Raw genomic sequence first — 21,681 nt, forward strand, 5'->3', positions numbered from 1 at the left:
TAATGCTCAGTGTGAGCCACAAAAAAAAAAAAGTAAAAAAAAAAATTATTACTGGATTATTTGTGCCTACACAGAAGTAAATGTAAAGAATGACAGTAATATTATTTATGAAATATTAAGATATAGTCATGGTGTTCTCAAAACACGATGTTTTCTGCACAGTAAACATGATGTTCCTATCACACAGGTGTTGGTGACAAAAGCTAGAACCTTCCAGTTACATACACTGAGCTGTCTATTTTTAATTTGTAAGGCCAGCCTCAAGTCAGAAACAATGCAATGAAAAATAATTCTTCCCTATAAACCAGTGTCATGGCACAGAGCTTCCATGACTCATAGATATCCAGACCTTGAACCCACTGGTGTGCTCAGCGGAAGCCAAAGATTAATGTTTAATAAAGAACTGGTCGGCTCTGGCCTTTTTAATTGCTGGGTGGTGACTCACTATAATTTGGTGCCTTAAGCCATTATGGTCTTCTTCAATATTCCAAAAAAAAAAATCTTTCTTTTTTAAAACTCCTCTGGTAACAGGGGATAAATCACTAGATTTTTAACTAATTTAACATTTGATATTATCAAATATCCCATCATATTTTTGTAAATGCTGATTTTCATATTTTTCAGTGGATCATAAAATTAAGAAGTTTTTTTTTATTTTGTCTTCAGAAAATTTAAAAAGTAATACTGAAGCTACATAGTTAAGGATGTTACTAATAGCTGTCTCTACATGAACATAATTCATGCTAGAAACCAGATATTCAAAGGCCTCCCCATATAGATGTTGTTAATTTCTCTATGCTTTAAGGAAATTAAATGTGGAGTTTTTGATTTGTTTATAGAGAGGTGGTTGTTGTTGTTGTTTTGTTTGTTTGTTTGTTTGTCTGTTTGTTTGCATGCTTGCTTGCTTGGTTGTTGCTTTTTTTTTTTTTTTTTTTCCGTAGATTTTTAAGACTTGACTCTAGGTACTTACCTAGGTTTTCTTATTTAGAGCCTGTTATCCTCATATAAGCTGTTTATTAGAAAAGTGTTTTAGAAAGTTTTATTTTGATATCACGAGTTTTATGAAAAAAAAAGGATTGAAACAATGTGATTTATTTACTAATGGTCCTTTGATGCTGGGGACCTGAGAGCACAGCTCCAGCATCTGCTCAGAGTGTGCTGAGGATGACCATGCACATCCTCAAGTGTAGACACTGTCGGATGAAAAGAGTAAGGAGCAAATAAGCTTTCTTATCTTCCTCATCTTCAAAGGATGACTTCATAGATATTGACTCTCCTGATGTCTTCGTCACAGTTATACTCCACAGTGGTGTCAATAAGACATGCCCTCCATAGTTTATGTCCCCAGTTAGTGCTACTGTCTGGAGAGGTTCAGGAGGAGTAGCCATGAAGAAAGTGAGCTTTAAGAACTTTAGACATGGTCCTCCTTTTAGTTTTCTTTCTTTGCTTTGTACTTATCAATACATCCCCAAAGGCAAATATAATTATCATAGAAATTGGGGTTTTGTTTTCAGCACCAAAACTTTGGGAATGACATTCAAAAGATCACAGTATGTGATCATAGAAATGTTACACATCTGTACTTAACCCATATATCTTTTTTACATGTGGATAATTTTAGGAATCTTCTTTTTTTATATGCCAAGTGATTCATTGGTATTAGTAAAAGACTATGTTGCAGGAACACAGCTAAAGTGCAGCTGAGTTTTCAGATACACCAATGACATAGAGTACACAGTTAACCAGAAACCATTAGGGACTTTAACGCATAGTGCAATAAAGCCAGCTGTGTTCCAAAGGGGAGCAGTGAGGTTAAAAATTGCAAATACAGCTATTGAGTATAGTGTCTTCATTCCATAATCCTAACTCTCTGAAGACAAAGGCAAAAGAAATGGTGTATCTGGAGGCCATCTTGGTTTATGTATGCTGTGAGTGCTACACCAGGAGTGGTTACATAACCCAACACTGACTCAACCAAGGAAACAAAGAAACAAATCAATAGAAAAAGAGTAATTAATATCACAAAGCAGATAGCCATCCATCAACTTGGGGAAGTGTGGATGCTTCAATCCTACTTAGAATGGGGAACAAAATAATCTCAGGCAATAGAGAGAAGGAGGGGACCTGGGAGAGAAAACTGGGGGGAGGAGGACAGGAAAGTGATACAAAGGATCAGAAATTTGAATAAATATATGTAGCAGTGGGGGATGGGGAACTTGTGGGTAGCCACTAGAAAGTCCCTGAAGCAACAGGTTCCCAGGACCAAACAGGGTTGACTTTAGATAGGCCAGCCTTATTAGCCAACCCAAAGAAAAATGCAAGTAAGCAATGAAGAAGTGTTCAAAGTAAGAAGTATATAAAAAAGTTGTCATAAAATTATAAATCATATAATCAAATTAGTCGCTTGTACACTCTACCACCTTTCTTAACTCTACCTTCCTTTCGGTGGATTAGATCTTAATAAGGTAGAACTTCATTCTTTTACAACTGGATTCTGAGGATTACTAGATTTGTTATGTAGTGGGAGAACCTTGATATTGTTTCCAGAGAATCTCCATTTTCAGGATTAAGGATTTTGATATTTTGTTTTTTTGTTTTAATTTTATTATTTAAAAACAAATCAGTGTATAAAAACAAGTGAATTTCTATTTGTAGTTCTGGTGAGTATTTTGCTACCAAATTTTTGTTTGTAAAGCACAAAATAAAATAGTATTTGGCTCTAGAACAATATAGCCTTGTAGTGAGAAGAAAATAACTGTATTTTATCACAACAATTGATAGAAATCAAACACTTTATCTTAAATTCTTTGAACAGAGTGTAACTTTCTGAAGTCTTGCCTTGACATCCTTAAATCTTACTTCAATACCCTTTTAAAGAGTCTGCAAATACATGTATATTCCATGGTATTATTCCAACTATTTGATCTTTACATAAAAAATAGAGAGGAAAGCAGCAGTACAGAGTGACTGATGAGAGACCCAGAGATGCAGAGCAGCAAAGCATAGATCTCTTTGCAAGGAGTCAGCTGGGGAGCTTCTCCACAGCATCACAGATGGACCCTGAAACCAAATAAACTTGATAAAGAGCATCTTACCTGGCTCAGGTTATTGTGGACATTCTCTGAGATTCCCAACATTGGAACAACAGAGCTGCTTTTGAAACTTATACCTGAACAGTAAATAAGATGTGGGCTCTTCCATTAAATGGAGGTAACTTTGGCACTGCCTCTATCCTCAGCTAAAGCCAGCCTCCAAAAAGGATGCATTAAAATGAAGTTGGAGTCTAAGTGTCCAAGAAGGACAATTCTCAGTATGAGTTTGTTGGATTTGATCATCTTCTGCAATAGACTCAACATTTTTTTTGACTTTATTTTTTAAAAAAGCAGATACGTGTATAAATTTTAAAGGCATATTTGCATAAAACTATATGAACATATTTTTCTCATTACTTGATTTTTTTAAAGGTTTGATAGTATGCATTAAAATCTTACTCATTACAATGAGCATAAAGTACATGTAAAACAAGGCATAAACGGAAATAGTCAAAGTTTTCTTAGTGTGTAAGGATTAAACAAAATGATTTTTAAATACCAAGAGTTGCCACAAGGCTATATTCTTAGCTCTTGAATTATTGATGATTTAAGGTCTAGGTTTATCCCACTCTGAGAGGGTGCTCTACACTTATTATTTTTCTAAGAAGGACTGGGGCTTCCAATTTTTGGTCTTTTTTTTTCTTTTTTCTTTTTGAGCTTCATATGGTCTATGAGTTGTTTCTTGGGTTTTCTGAGATTTCTGGGGCATATATCCAATTATCAATGACTTCATATTATGTCTGTTATTTTGAGACTGGGATACCTCACTCAGGATGATAGTTTTTAGATGCATACATTTTACTAGGAATTTCATAAAGTCATTGTTTCTAATAGCTGAGTAGCACTCCATTGTGTAAATATACCACAATTTTTGTATCCATTCATCTACTGAAGGACATCTGGGTTCTTTCCAGCTTCTGGCTATTATAAATACGGCTGCTATAAACATGGTGGAACATGTGTCCTTATTATATGTTGAAGCATCTTTGGGGTATATGCCCAGAAGTGGAATAACTGGATTTTCAGGTAGTATACTATGTCCAATTTTCGGATGAACCGCCAGACTGATTTCAAGAGTGGTTGTACCAGTTTAAAACCTCACCAACAGTGGAGGAGTGATCCTCTTTCTCCACATCCTTGCCAGCATCTGTTGTCATCTGAGTTTTTGATCTTAGCCAATCTGACTAGTGTGAGGTAGAATCTCAGGGTTGTTTTGATTTTCATTTCCCTGATGACTAGAGATGTCAAGCATTTCCTTAAGTCCTTCTCAGCCATTTGACATTCCGCAAATGAGAATTCTTTGTTTAGCTCTGTACCTCATCTTTTAACAGGATTGTTTGATTCTCTGGACTTTAACTTCTTCAGTTCTTTGTATATATTGGATATTAGACCTCTATCAGATGTGGGATTGGTAAAGAACCTTTCCCAATCTGTGGGGTGCCATTTTGTTTTCTTGACAGTGTCCTTAGGCTTACAGAAACTTTGCAATCTCATTAAGTCCCATTTATTGATTCTTGAACTTAGAACACAAGCCATTGGTGTTCTGTTCAGGAAATTTTCCCCTGTGCCTTGTGTTTTAAACTTTTCCCCACATTCTCTTCTAACAGTTTTAGTGTACCTGAAGACTCAACATTTCAATAGCACAATATACCAGTGTAATGCTGACTAACCTGACTTATTATTGCTATCAATAATATTTAAATGTTAATTAACCCACATAATGTATGAATGTCACAATATAAGCTTTATTGTTTAGTACCATTAGCCTTATTACCAATATTAATAAGAAATTTATGATTATGTTCAAATATATTTTGTGAGTTATGATATTCCTGAGCAGAAATGTTCAAAAAGTTTTTTTCACAAATTTGACCATCTCATGGGAAGAGGGAGTTAATCATAATTAAACATAGTTTATACAACTTATTTACCTCTGTTCCATGTGTGTGTGTGTGTGTGTGTGTGTGTGTGTGTGTGTAATGTTTACTTATAGTAAATATGTAATTTCAAAATAGTTATACACTTAAAATTGAAAAATGAGAAACAGCGAAGAGCCAAATTTTAGAACTCTGCTTCAGGTTCTTCTATTTCTGTTTCCCTGGGGGTTGTACTAAATTTCAGTGTGTGCTCCAATTTTATCCTCAGTTCTCCTTTCACCATGGCTCTCAAAACCACACAAAAGCCATCCAGCGGGCAAGAACACAGAGAAAAGCTGCCAAAATAATGAGCACACCAACATAAGCAATTACTCAGGAGCATCCCACAGAGCGGTCAATGAAATTATGCCTGGTATGAGGGAAAATCTAAAGCAATTTAACAGGGGGATAAACAGGTTTGATGTCTGAAAGCCCGGCAGCAACTCATGTTTCTGAGAGAGCTTCTGTGCAAGGGCAAAGGTTGGTTTAGTTCAGGTGACTATGCCTATGTTATTACGCTATGCTTGAGACGTTTAGACAAAGCCTGAATAAGTGTGAATACTGAAATCCGTAAAACCTCGAAGCACATGCGTTTATGATGCTCAAGACCTTAAAGATTTCCAAGACAAAGATCAGTTTCATAGTGCAACAGGTATGCAGTATTGAGCACCGTTTGCTTTTAACAAAGTGAATATTGTCATCCAATTACAAAATAAGCTTTGGACATGTTTTTAAACCAACACATGACAGCAAAACCTGCTACATGTAGTTACCAAAAAATAAAATTGAATGTTCTTAGTATCATAATCTATTTTGATATATATGGTAATAAGCATGTTTATAATGAATCCTTTCAACTCATAAAATTTAAACTGAATAAAAGAAAGCTTAGGTTGAATCCTGAAAAGAACTTTATGCACTAACATGTCAGACTATAGGTCATTTTTCCTTGTGTATTTCTTCAAGACCTATGAATGACTGACATAAACAGTAATGTAGAAATAATTGGCAAACACACCACAGAGAATGACTTTAACACGAAGGGAATCTACTAGATTAATCAATTATCATTTATGCCATTGCCAGTAAAATTTTCATATGGAATTATAAGAAAATGCATAAGACAATGTGTATATAATGAAGGCATTAAAATGTAAATACATACATTTTTTCTTAAACTAACTGCATTAGAGGTTCAGTCTTTTTATAGAAAAAAAATTCTTTTCTTTGTGTTTTTTTTAAACTTTAATATATCTAAGACCTTTTCAGAACAGCTCATGTGAGTTATTCCTTTAAAAGTTGTGTTCTCTTGCACTTACATTTTTTTAAAAAATTACAAAAATAAGCAAATGCAGCTATTGCAACATATTCTGTAAAAGTAAATAGAAATACCACTTCACACTGAAGTAAATAAAAGTATTAATATGAGTAAAATCTCGTAGAACTTTTTATCTGGCTTTCTTCATTGAGTATTGTTGCTTTATTATACCAATGCTCAGTTGTGCACACACCATGGTCTCCTCTGGACATTGGTTCCAGGGTCTCTTCTATCCATCTTCTTGTACTTCAAGCCAGACTCTCTCTCTTTCTTGGACCATGGTGTCAGGAATGACTTAATTAACAGAGACGTAGTAGCATGAACTCCTCATATTTGTGTCAATTATGGGTTCACCTTGAGCTCAACAATGAGGTCTAACTCTTTATAAATTAAAATGAATGAACTAAAAAGTCATCTTTATTTAATTTCATACTTACTCTACACAGCTTAATAATTACAGCCCAATTAAGTCTGTGACAATAGTGCTTTGTCAGTTCTATGGAGAAAAATAAAATACAGAAATATTGTGGTGTGTTTAGGTTGTTTGTGATAAGAATCTGCTGTATTAATTTGTTGTCTGAATAGTAAAACAGCTATACATTTACATACAAATATTTTTGTATAAATATATAGATCCTTAAAATATGTATGTTGGTATGGTATAATAATAATAAATAATTAAACACTTATGAATAGCAAATAATTAAATTACTAATAATAGCAATAAATAATTATAATTATTATTGTAGTCCTTGGGGAGTTCAGCAGGAGCTAGCTCTAATACCCAAATCTATTGAGAATGTTACTTATTTTTCTAACAGTTCTTCCAAAGCAAACATAACTAAAAGCCAAGTTTATTTCTTGCCTTCAGGGAGTTTAGAGTAAAACAATAAAGCATTTTTTATTAGGAAAATCCTTTACTGATGCTTTTAAACAATCAAGCCAGTCCCATTTTAACTTCATCAGGGTCCTTATGTGATAACAAAACAATTAACCATTGAAATTAATGTTTTCAATCACTTAAGGGTAATAAATCACATAAGATGACATACTAATCAGGGATTTTTGTTCTCCATACTTAGGAGATGTCAAAACCTAGTTCTGTCACCTTATATCTTAGTACATACCAGTTCAGGATATGAGAAAGTGTTTTAGACACTGAATATGTCTTCTCTCCCACCACACATTTGGCCAAGGAATTTAGCTGGCATTTCCACAGGAAAAATGGGCAGAACTAAGGCTTTGCTTTATAGAGGTCCTTGCTCCTCTGAGCTAAGATGTCTAGAGACACATTAAATGGGAGCAACTCGGATATTCTTATTCTCAGCACAGAGGCTTCCTTGTGTTGAGGCTTAGTAGCTTTAGGTTGATTCATTTTCCTGTAATATATTTTGCATAACAACAACCTACGTAATATTACAGGACAAATGAAAGCAGAGGGGAGTGCAACCAAGTGGGACTCAGAATAGGGAGAGGATAGCACTGTTAGCTACCATTCCTACATTCTTACATTTGTACAGTTAAAGTTCTATATACCCCAAATCCATGCCAAAAAACTCCCCAAAACAAAAACAAAAACAGTGTGTTTTGACTAGAATGGATTCAAGAAATGACAGCTAATTTACTTCATGGACCCTTGTCTTCTTCCCACCTAGAAATCGGTGCAGGTTATATAGATTGATGCTTCATAATTACTTGATAAAAGTTATTACTTCACAGACGTTATGATATACACACCTTAAAGGTGGCATTCTACCTGTAAAATCTAGTGAGAGTCTTTACTGAGGCATACTGTGAATGATACTTTCCAGGTTTGACTACAATCATTTTTCTATAAAATATTAAAAATCAGCTCTCATTATCTCTAATTATATGTTTAACACATTCCTATAAAGCATGATTAAGGTCAATTTTGCTTTCTTATAACAAGCCTAAGAATGCCTACACATCAAAAATAAAGACAATCTGAAAAGGGGTGAGCCTGAAAATACACACTTAAAATCCTGTAGAAAAAAAAAACTGAATAATTATTTATAGAACTGACTCGACACATTGGATTCACCCACCTCCATAAGTTTTCATTTGGACCTTCTGTAATTCTATTTCTAGAAGACTTAATTGAATTTTTATTTGCAAAACCTGGGGGAAATTATTCAGTTATAAAACATGGGATTGTAATAATCCCTGAAGTATGTATTTGATTTATTTACTTTATAGTAAGGGGTATCTCCATGTTAAAACCACCTTTAATCCTGAGGATATTAACCTTTTCCTGTAATATATCATCTTGCATAACACCAACCTGCTAAGAGTAGAGAAAAGGATTAGAAAGCTGAAAATTTCAATCAATCCTTCAGAATCTTCTTACCTGATCCCACTGATCTAATAGTGGCATTAGATCATTCCCAGGTCCAATAGCTCTGATCAGCCTCATCTCAGGATCTTTTTGGTTACCAAACTTCAATGTACTTCCATGCTTACTTTGAACGTCAGTAAAGCCAAATAACTCATTTCACAGATGAAAAGAGAGTGACAGAAAAGTATGCTACTTTGGCCTTTGCATAAAATCTGATATACAGAGCTTTCCATATGGTCCTGGGCCAGCTGACTGGGGTGATGATCAGCGTCCACAGCCCATGGTAAGCGCCTAGTAAAGATGTCCAGTGTATATTATGGATTTTGTGTAGGACAGAGAGAACATATTCCTCCCAATCCCCTTGTCATTGCATTGCCTGAGAAGCAACAAAGGCTTCCTTATGTTGAGGCTTAGTGTGTTTAAGCTAATTCATTTTGACAGCTTTTCAACATAGATCTCTAAATGGGAAGAATTTACTTTTGCTTTTTAATATATTTGTATGCCGTTAGTTTTCTTTTAAAATGTTAAGTTTTTTTTTCACTTTCCATCAGTCACTTGAGGAGTTCTCATAAAATCATTAGAATGTATGTTTCAGGATTCCCCATGCAATGTGATAAATTAACAAAGAACCCATCTTGTTCACTCTGATATGATTCATCTCACTCAGTCCAAAGGCATGCCTCCCACAGCTGATTCTAGACACAGAGTACAGCTGATTTTCTAGGTCTCTTGCTTATGGATGACAGGATATGGAAAGACTCAGTCTTCATAATTATGTGAACTGATGCTACATTGTATTACATTTCCACACAGACACACACACACACAGAGAGAGAGAGAGAGAGAGAGAGAGAGAGAGAGACAGAGAGAGACAGAGAGAGACAGAGAGAGACAGAGAGAGACAGAGAGAGACAGAGAGAGACAGAGAGAGACAGAGAGACAGAGAGCAATTGGTCCAGAAACCAGATTTTTTCTATAGGTCAGATTTTTTCCCCTCACCAAACTACAATCACCAAAGTGTGAAAATTGATTACAATAAGAATACAACTGTTGAATCCCAGAAGTCACAAATAATTGGTTCCAACAGAGGTACAACTATCAGAGGCATTGTGGGTCTAGTTATAATGGACACAAAGTCAAAGAAGAAATTTTATCACTCTTGCAGACTATGCTATAGGCTAGAAGTGAACCAGATCTGAAAACCCTTAAATCTAACTAGGTGTGCAGCAATTGAAAAAATTCCAAGTCAAATGGTCACAGATCTAACCTTGACCATAATAAAACAAGAAATCATATTTCTGCAGGAAAGTTCCAATTTGGGCAAACTGATAAGAACAAATTGTTTTGAATTTAGGAAGATTGGATGCAGTGTGTACAGTTCTGTATTGTCAGTCTTTTTAGTTATTTGCTCCAACGAGACCTGTGACTATTTTGCACTATTCCTAGACCTCAGCACTAAGCAAAAGGAAATAAAAAGATTGGTGGTCTACAGCTGGAGCTCCAATACTCTAAAGGTTGGGGCCAGGGAATTATTAATTCAAGGGCAATATGTAAGATACTTAATAAAATTTTGTCTAAAAAAATAAATGAAGAAACAAAATCCCCTTATTTCATAGAACACTGAACATGTGCTCTGAATACACAAAAATTCATAAGGCTCAAAATGTCATTATGATATACTAACCAGTTTGAGGTTTGTAAACATATGACAATCAGGTAATTCAGTGTTAGTTGAGGCCCAACTCAGAGTGTCCTTGTATCCTAAACAAATCTGTGTTTTATTGCTTATCTCTAGAAGGCAAACTAGCCATACATATACTTATCATCTGGCAGAATCTCCACATTGGCAGAAACCATGGAGTCCAAGAAAGCTGTCACAACCCAAAAAATCAGTAGACCAATATCCACAGCAAAGTCACAGAATGCTGGTAACTAATGCTACCAGCAAGAGCATGAAAGGGAAAAGTCTGGGTTTGGGGGAGTTCGTTGCTATGGAGAACTACAGGCAACTAACAACTGCTCAAAATAGGAGAAACAGTCTTCCCCAGGGAACCACATACCCACTTGTTGAGACACCTAATGGTCAGTTCACTACACACATGCATAAACACTCAAACACACACACACACACACACACACACACACACACACAAAATGTATGTAACAATTACTAAAAAGAGGGCTGCGAATTTGAGAGAACTAGAGGGGTATATGAAAAAAATTTGGAAGGAGGAAAGTTAGGAAAATTATTTTACTATGTTATCGTCTCAAAAGTAAAAGAAATAAATAAAAAGGAATGATCAAAATTCAAATGTAGAAAGGAAAATGAAATGCTGCAGGTCCCTGACTTCTTACATCAACTCAGCACAATGTTCTAATTCAGCCAGGATATGATAATTTCATTAGATATCTTCTGGCCAAAAAGGTACTACATTTTTTTTTTCTTACTGAAAAAAAAATCATTCTAGATAAATAAATTTTCCTACTACACATTTTGATTTTGCCAAAACTACCATCCATAGTGTAAATTATTTATCTGCCATAACCATATCATATGTGCCATTGCTCGTACCAGAAAATCAGCCAATATATATCACAGTAAACTGCAGCGGTGCACCTGCTCCACAGAACGCTGCCACCTCTACTGTCTCCCTATCCTCCCCGTCACGCTCCTGAGAAACCTAACTACAATTCATGGCTTTAGGACTTGAAGACGTGTGGAATGAAAGTAGAACCTTGACAAATGGATTCCGTGGCTACTTTAGTTATGTTTCCTTTCTGTGGTGGAACAACATGTCTTAAGTGTTGTCCATTAGGGATCAGATAACAAACGGGTATGCTGTTCCACAGGGAAGACTATTGCTTCTCCTCTCAGCTTTCCTAAACACTGAAAATGAAGAATGAAGTATTTATTCTGGCTCAAGGTGTGAGGTCACGGTCTGGCATGGCGGGGATGCCTAGAGTTTGGAACTTGAAGCTATGGATCACCTTTCATCAGCAACCTGGAATCAGAGAGAGATGGTTCCTATTCCTTCACTGGCTTTCTTCTTACACAATTCAAGACCCACACCTAGGGGAGGCTGCCATCCATAGTTAGAGAGAGTATTTCCACTTAATAACTTAATCAAAATACTCACGGGTATGTTTTGAGCTTATCTGTCTCATAAAACTCTCAAATATGCACCTGGATGCTTGGCTCATAGTTGATTTCAGACACTGTTAAGGTGACAGCAAAAACCATCACAACGTTTCCTTTGTTAGTCTGGTGTTTGTAAGTGCACCACACCAGTTATACCATTAATTTCACAGCCGCTTTTAAGGCAACTTTTGTACTCAATAGATTTTCCTAACTTACCACAATTTTAATAACTCCAACTCTGTTTAAGAGTCTAAATTTTATCTAAAATTCAAGGATATCCCTCGACTGTGAACTAAATAAAAACAAGTTACATATTTTCGACATATAATGGTAGGGATTAAACATTCCTCTTCCTTTTTATTTATTTTTTTTTAAGGAATACACACTAAAACGGGTGTATTATTAAAGGATAAATAATGGAAATATTAGAAAAGGAAAATACAATAAAATTTTACAAAGAAAGAATTTTCATTTATATTATCTGACCAGCAATTTCCATCGAACTTTAATCCCAGTTTTCCTTTTTTTAATTGAAAAACTTTATTTTATAAAACAAAGATAAATGTACAAATTTTTAAGCATTTTGCATAAAAGTATATGAATACATTTTTAAGGTTGTAATTAAGTATTTGTGGGTACATATACATACACATATGTATATATGTAACAATAATATAGGAAAAGAGGCTATTAATTTGAGAGGATAGGAGAGAAACCGGGAGGGGCTGTAGGAAGGAAATAGGGATGTGATACAGTTCTATTTTAATTAAAACATATTCTTTTTTTCTTGAACTTCACATAGTCTGTTGTTTCTGGGGTGTTCAGAGCTTTCTGGGGTTAGTATCACATTGTCAGTGACTGCATATTATGTCTGTTCTTTTGTGACTGAGTTATCTCACTCAGGATGATATTCTCTAGATGCATCCATTTTCTTTTTTTTTAAGGTTGCAATTAAGTATTTGTGGGTACATATACATACACATATGTATATATGTAACAATAATATAGGAAAAGAGATTATTAATTTGAGGGGATAGAAGAGAAACTGGGAGGGGCTATAGGAAGGAAAGGTGGATATGATACAGTTCCATTTTAATTAAAATATATTCTTTTTTTCTTGAACTTCACACAGTCTGTTTCTGGGGTGTTCAGAGCATTCTGGGGTTAGTATCCCTTCATCAGTGAGTGCATATTATGTCTGTTTTTCTGTGACTGGGTTATCTCACTCAGGATGATATTCTCTAGATGCATCCATTTTCTTAAGAATTTCATTAACCCATTGTTTCTGATAGTTGAGTAGTACTACATTGTGTAAATGTACCACAATTTTTGTATCCATTCACTTACTGAAGGACATCCGGGTTCTTTCCAGCTCTGGCTATTACAAATAGAAATGAAATGAGCATTGTGGTGCATGTATTTTTGTTGTATGTTTGAGCATCTCTGGGGTAAATGCCCAGAAGTGGAATAACTGAGTCTTCAGGTAGTACTATGTCCATTTTTCTGAGGAACCGCCAGATTGATTTCCAGTGTGGTTGTATCAGTTTACAACCCCACCATCAGTGGAGAAAGTGTTCCTCTTTCTCCACAACCTCGCCAGCATCTGATGTCATCTGAGTTTTGGATCTTGGCCAATCTGACTAGTGTGAGGTGGAATCTCAGGGTTGTTTTGATTTGCATTTCCCTGATGGCTAAGGATGTTGAACACTTCCTCAGATGTTTCTCAGCCATTCTATATTCCTCGATTGAGAACTTTTTGTTTAAGTCTGTACTCCTTTTTTAATAGGGCTGTTTGATTGTCTGGTATCTCGCCTTTTGAGTTCTTTGTATACCTTGGATATTAGGCCTCTATTTGATGTGGGGTTGGTAAATATCTTTTCCCATTCTGTTGGCTGCCATTTTGTTTTCTGGACAGTGTATTTAGCCTCACAGAAACTTTGCAATCTCATTAAGTCCCATTTGTCAATCTTTGATATTAGAGTTTGAGCTATTGGTGTTCTGTTCAGGAAATTTTCTCCTGGGCCTATGAGTTATAAGGTTTTCCCTACTTTCTCATCTAATAGTTTCAGTGTGCCTGGTTTAATGTGGAGATCTTTGATCCACTTACACTTGAGCTTTGTACAAGGAGATAAGAAAGGGTCTATTTTCATTTTTCTGCAAGCTGAGTGCCAGTTGGACCAACACCATTTGTTGAATAGGCTGTCCTTTTTCCATTGAATGTTTACAGCTCCTTTGCCAAAAATCAGGTGACCATATACATGAGGGCTCATTTCTGGATCTTCTATTCTATTCCATTGATTCATGTGCCTCTTTCTGTACCAGTACCATGCAGTTTTCAGCACAATTGCCTTGTAATGTAGTTTGAAGTCAGGAATAGTGATTCCTGCATAAGTTTTCCTGTTGTTGAGGTTGTATTTCACTATTCTAGGTTTTTTGTTATTCCAGATGAAATTGCACATTGCTCTTTCCAACTCAATGAAGAACTGGGTTGGAATTTTGATTGGGATTGCATTGAATCTGTAGATTGCTTTTGGTAGGATGGCCATTTTAAAAATGTTGATCCTTCCAATCCATAAGCATTGGAGATCTTTCCATTTTCTGACATCTTTCTTGTTTTCCTTCTTTAGAGGTTTGAAGCTCGTGTCATACAGGTCCTTCACTTGCTTAGTTAGAGTCACACCAATGTATTTCATAGTTTTTGTTACTATTGTGAAGGGTATCTTTTCCCTAATTTCTTTTTTTACATGTTTGTGCTTTGAATATAGGAAGGCTACTGATTTTTTTGAGTTAATTTTATATCCAGGCACTGTGCTGAACTTGTTTATCAGCTGTAGGAGTTCTCTGGTGGAATTTGTAGGTTTGCTTAAGTACACTATCATGTCATCTGCAAATAGTGATGTTTTTTAATTCTTCCTTTCAAATTTTTATCCCTTTGATTTCCTTTTGCTGTCTAATTTCTCTGGCCTAAACTTCCAGTACTATGTTGAATAGGTAGGGGGAGAGTGGCCAGCCTTGTTGAGTTCTTGATTTTACTGGGATTGCTTCAAGTTTCCCACAACATTCATCTTCCAATCACATACAATGGGTACATCAAAAAATAATCAGCCCAAAAGTTTTCTAAAAGCCAGCAGGGTAGCCATCTAATCCTGTATCTCCATGCAGAGCATCTCACAGTAGAATCACATTTGCTCCAGAATTAAGTAGATCTGACACTCTGTGTCTGTTGCTTGAAGCACACACATTAACTCTGTGTAACATCTACATTGTTCAAATACTCTATGGCTACCTAATCGTTCTGGCACCTCAGCATCCTGGCGTCCCCTTTGCATCTGAGGCTTCACCTTTACAGGTTCTCACAGTCACCTCTTAGTGATTCCCTGCAGAGAATACAAAACTGCCACACCTACACACACACAAACACACACACACACACACACACACACACACACACACACACACACACACACACACACACAGCTTTCCTCAGTAGTTCTCTGAATCCATAATGCAAAACTCCATGGTCTCCCTCAATCTTACATTTAGGAAACGTACACAACCACACAGAGTAGGTGATGCTGTCATATTGTGCTGTCTACTCAAAATGGGTCCTGGTTCCCTTAGATCACACTCGCTTCAGTTGATATGTACTGACCCTGGGGAAACACTTTTCTGGGCATTTCTTAAGCTTCATTCTCAGTTCAGGCTCCCCTCTCTTCAGGTGAGTTCCTATTTACACAAATTAGAGGTCCTGAGAGGTGAAGTGTTGTCTTTGTGACATAGGTTGCACTTTGCCAATGCAAAGCAGATTGTTTCTCATTTCCAGCTGCAGCCTCTTTTACAACATTGGGCCAGGTGTTACCAGGTTTTTGGCTTCATATTCAAAGAAGCAAAATGAAGGCTTGAGGCATGCAAGCATCAGATATATTTTGGCTTGGAACCTAATTTGTTTGGGGGTTATGCATAACCCTGTTGTAATAATGCACTTGGAAACCAGCTTCCTTCAACAATACATAAGATATACATATACTCCTGTCCAACATATTCACCTAGCAAACTCAGAAATCCCTTAGCTCTCTACCTTTCTTGGCTACACATACTCCTGTCATTGAACACTACACCCTGATAACAATCAAACTAAGTTTATATTCAAGTGTGTTTTCTAAGTATCCTGGTATGAGGAATAGAAGGAAGAGTGTTTGACCTGACCTAAGATTTGGTGCTTGTGCATTAAGGCAAAACTGTGTTCTCTATTAACCTTTAAGTGAAAATCTCCTGATTATAATCTTATACCTGCTTAAAATTGGGTGTGAATATAATTACAATTAGGTGCATTATGGGAAGAAAACTATGTAGTGATGAAAGGAATACCTAGGATAGCAATCAAAATAGACAATCATCCAAACTATGCCTGCAGTAACTAGTAATTACCTTTCTTCCCTTAGACTTCCTCTAAGGAAACCTGCATTCTAGGACCCTTGGATTCTTGGATTCTCTCTCCCTTCCTCCTTTCCTCCTCTCCCTTATGATCTGCTGTCAAACTTAGAAGTGTATTGCTATAGAATCTGTACTTTGTTTTTTTGATAAATTATATATATTTAATATGTACAGTTCATTGTAGATTGTTTGAATTTTTTTTAGAAATGTTGCATTTGAATTTTTAGTTTCTCATGAACATGAATAATACAGATTGTCCAAGAGAGTATGTTGGAAATAAATAATTTCAAATTTATTATTTTCTAGATGGTTATTTTTTTCAATTTTACAGGATATTCTTTGTATTTACATTTCAAATGTTATACTGTGCTCCGTCCACTGCCTCTTTCCCCTCAACTTGTTTCCATGAAGGTGCTCCCTCTCCCAATCACTTTCTTCACCTCAGTGCTTTGGCTGACAGTGATGTTATTTTTCCCAGGAGGTTGCAAACCTTTCAGCACTTTCAGTCCTTTCTCTAACTCTTTCATTGTAGTCCCAGTGTTCAGTCTGATGTTTAGCTACAAACATCCTCATCTGTATCTATATGACTCTGGCAGTGCCTCTGAGGAGACATCCACACCTGGTTTCTGCCAGTAAACACTTCTTGGCATCAGCAATAGTGCTTGGGTTTGGAGGCTGCCTGTGAGGTGGTTCTTTAGGTGAGGCAGTCTCTGTAGATCTTTTCTTCAATCTCTGCTCCTCTATTTGACCTTGTATTTGACCCACTGTTTTGATCTCCTTTCTAAGAAGGACTGAGGCATCCACATTCTGGTCTTCCAGTCTTCTTTCTCTTTGAGCTTCATAAGTTCTGTGGATGGTTTCTTGGGTATTCTGAGCTTTTTTTGGGGGGCGGGGAATCTGTACTTTGTATAGCTTGGCTCCAAATAGTGTTTTTTTGTAGTTGTTGTTGTTTTGTTTTGTAAGTAGGTATGAGTTTCATTTTCAATTCTTTTAATAAGAAGCCAAAAATCTGGCAACCTCAACTACCAGTACCCATACTTGTAAGTATTGAAAAATAGCAAGAGAACTTTAAATAAAGTTAATTTAAAAATATACTGTGAAGATTGACAGTCTACCATGTGGGCGAGAGTACTCGAGCCTTCTGTTTTATTCTGAGCTCTGTGTCATGGAGTTCAAGAGAAAGAAGAGTTTGGTTACTAGAGGTATAATTTGGGCGAATTCTATTTTGATTCACAGATTTCAAAGTACATAATCTTTTCTCTACTTTTCATGTGACTTCAAATAATGTATGTGATTTTAACCATAAGCATGCCTAGTACTCACAGGCATAAGACGGCAAATAGGGGATGTTTCTCTAAATGATCACTTTAAAATACACTTTTCTTTATATATTGTACACACACTCAAAACCTATCCAGGTAAATTTGACACAGTGTGCTAGTTCCTAATGTGTTCCAGATCTGTTTGCACAGAATTGGATATTATCATTGGATAGCTAAGAAGGGCAACTTATTTCTACTCTTTAAAGTAGTTACTGATGCAGCTTCATGCAAGTGGGGTTGTGGGTTGCTAACAGTTTATAGAACATATTGTATGCAGAGGGATATATGTCGTACTTGAAAGTAAAAGTTTCTGGCTGCCATATGCCTTATTATAAGATAGGTATGCATAGCCCAAACCAAGAGGGGTGGCTATTTCAAATTGTAAAGTTTCTACTTATGCTTAGCTGCCTCAGTGTTACCACACATTGTAGTTATAGTCAGTGAGATTTTCAGCAAAATCTTTCCAGTCTATCTTACAATGTCCTAAACACTACACAAAATCTTTTAGGACTGCAAGTCTGTTACATTACATCAAGGCAGCAGGCATTCATATATGATAGATTTCAAAAGGGAAATGGGAAGTAGTTTGGCTCATGGAAGAAGCTTTTTATGAGTATTGGTTATAATCATGTGACTAGTTATAGAGATGACTATAAAGGATTATAGTGGTAATCAGTATCTTTAGTTCTCAGAATGTGTTCATTGCTTTGGGAAATCCTAACACAAGCACTTGACATTTAAACTTATGATCAAGCTTCTTTTATCTCAATCGTCAATAAATGTGCCATGCTTTTTAAATGGTTGCTGTCCCCTGAATATATTACAAATCCAGAATTAGAATAAAAGGTCATAAAATTTGCAAAACTAATTCTTGCTCTGAAGAAGTTCAAATCTCTTTTAGACAGATGAAGAAATCAACAATAGAAAACGTTATAAAAGCTTCAAAACTGATAAATTACCATATCATAAGGTTATGGTAATTTAGAATGGCATTTCATAGCCTTGGGAATAATCATATTTTGAAAATATTGCTTTGGTGGGTAAATTGAAAACAACTTTAGCAAACAGTAAGTGCAAACTTTGTGTCAGTGTACCAGGGTAGGATAGAGAACAGGCTTATTATTTCTAGAAATGATAAATATTTCTTACATATAGATGAAAAAACCGTTACAAGAAGAGGGAGAGAAAAGGGAAGAAAGGATAAAGAGGGAGAAGTAGGCTGTAACAAGGAGAAACCTGTTGCAACTATGAAACAGACATGAATAGGGAATACCTGGAGAAGTACATATGGAGAGTAGAAGAAAGGAGAAGCTGAACCCTAAAGGCGTTATTTAATCTGCTGGTCTATTCTATATGAACTGTTAACGTAGCAGAAGGGTATGGATGACTTTGAGGCCAGAATGTAACAATATTCTTTTTCATAAATTTCTCAGCTGAGATAATCACAATGTTTAAAAAAGAGAGAAAGAGACATGCAGACACACACACAGAAGGGCAGAAGAGGAAAGAAAGAAAGAATGAGAGAGAGAGAGAGAGAGAGAGAGAGAGAGAGAGAGAGAGAGAATGAGAGAGAGTGTGTGTGTGTGTCAGAGAGGGATTGAAAGGAGGGGCCAAGATAGTGGTGAGAAAAGGAAAATATAGGTTTCAGACTATTAAAAATATAGGATTTGCTGGATTCAGTGGGAGAGGATGGGCCTAAATATGGAGAGATGAGATGCATCAGAGTGGAGAGATACCTAGGGCCCTACCACACTCTCAGATGAGAAGGGGAGGGGAATGGGGGAGGAACTCTGAGTGGGATGGGCAGAGACACTGAGAGGTATGACTGAGATGTGGCAGTGAAGAGATATTAAATGAATAAATACTTTTATTAAATGTATTAAAAATTAATTAATGGAAAAATATATGGGATTCACTGGTGTTGATAGTTTATTGGAAAAATGTGAAGTTGAAGGAGAAAAAGATGTTTTGGAATCTAAACATGGAGAAATGAATAACTAATGGAGCATCTAGTATAACAGGTCAGAACACGAGTCTTCATAATGAAATGATTTTCTATGCCTGCTCTGTTTTGTTTTGGCATTAGTTTTACTCTTGCATAGAAAATCTGCTATCTAGTCCAACTAGATATCTCATAACCATTACTTCCTATGTTTTTTCTACTTGGAAAATAAAAGCCATGATTCTTCCACAGTGTTAATGTGTTTGTATAAGTAGGAAACCAGTGCTTGTAATAAGAATGTAAAAGTTGCTAAAAGACACCTGAGCTCTCTGTTTTGATTAAACTTTCTCGATATAATTTGACACACACACTTCTTCAAACACACATTTTTTAATCTATCCCAACATTTCCCAGAAAAAGTATTAAACATGCCTAAAATGCTATAAAACCAGAATTAAATTGTATGATAATTTCTCAATAACTGCATTTTTTCTTTTGACAGCTAAGCATTTTTCCCCTGACAAATGTGACTCAGGAAAATATCTAAATTTTTTTAAACCTGAAATCTACTAGCATTTCAGTCTAGTCTATCAAATTTTCAACAGTGAGTAGTTCTTCCATAGCCCCATGGGGGAGTGGAAAGAAGGAAGAAAAGAGTGGGAAGCAGAAGACAAGACAGAGAGAGAGAGAGAGAGAGAGAGAGAGAGAGAGAGAGAGAGAGAGACAGAGAGAGAGAGTGAGAGATAGAGAGAGAGAGACAGAGAAAGACAGAGACAGAGACAGAGAGAGGGGGAGGGAGAGAAAGAAGGAGAGGGAGAGGGAGGGAAGGAGTGAGAGAGAGGAGAAAGGAAAGGAGGGAGGGAGGGAGAAAGAAAGGGAGAGGGAAAGGGGAGGAAGAAATGAAGATGTAGAGGGGGAGGGATAGCTGAATGGGTAGTAGAAGGAGGGCAGAATAGAAGGGGGTACCAAAGAGAGAGGAAGAGGGCCATATAGGGCAAGAAGGAGGGAACTGAAGAGGAAATAGGCACAGAATCAACTGGGGCTAACCTAAAGAAGACATTAGAATACTTGCAGTATAAAATATAGTGATTCATAAGCACTTTAAGCAGAGCGACTTGGAACATCTGATATATTAGATTTTATCACTAATCAAAAGTTCGGCATAAAACCCTCATAATTATATAGAGCAATAAAATATTCTAAGAGTATAAAAAAGACACCCCCCAATCTGTGCCATCTGCTAAGAGTGATTGAGCATAAGGCAATCATTACTTTGCGTTTATCTGAATGAATGCACAGTGCAACTTTTAAAAGCACTAAGTACTCAGTACAGGTAAAATAGCAAATTTTCCTCCAGAGAGTAGTTCTATAAAGGCTGAGTGTGCTTGTGGTAACTCAGAGTCTAAATGATGTCTCCTCAGTTGTTTTCAATTGCCCCTCTATGACTGAAATGGGCTTCTCAAAAAGCTGGAATAAAGCAGAGAGAGCTGCTATATCATATACCTTTAATTTTTCTACATTGGGAGAAAAGAAAAATACTCTCAACTATGTGAACATTGTACCACCATCAAAACCTGTGCATGAAAGAGATAAGCAAACAAGACTTGAGATACATTGTTACACTATAAAATAAAGGTTCCTAAGTGAGTGCTATTTATTGAAGTTGCAGCAAGCAGCATTTCAGCACTGGAGAACAGCTGGAAATTACTGGGCCTGCTCCAAACAAACATGTTTGTCCATCTAAGTACTTTGCCTTGGTGGATAAGGGTGTTTTCCAGTGGCTATGTTTGCCTTCACAGGGTGCTTTCAAATACAATACACTGGTGTAGTGTAGTTGTTTACACACTCATACAAATACAGTGCAGCTTGGTGCACAACAACACATAACCAGAAACTGTCCTTACTCATCAAATTTGGGGCTATACCGTTAATACAAATTAGTACTAGACTTTTAAAAATATTTTCTTATCTGGAAGAAATAAAAAAAATATTCAAACTTTGGTGGGTTTCTGTGAGGCTTATTTTTGTTTCTCAGTTGGACTTCTAATGATCCATTTTCTTGACATTTGGGACTTTCTTGCCACAGAGCCTGTCTGGACAGAGCTGCAGTCTCAAAACTCCCTTAGATCTACGTGTCAAGGGAATAAGTTAGAGAGCTCTAG

Source organism: Micromys minutus (genome assembly GCF_963924665.1).
Source record: "Micromys minutus genome assembly, chromosome: 4".
NCBI classification, from domain to species: domain Eukaryota; kingdom Metazoa; phylum Chordata; class Mammalia; order Rodentia; family Muridae; genus Micromys; species Micromys minutus.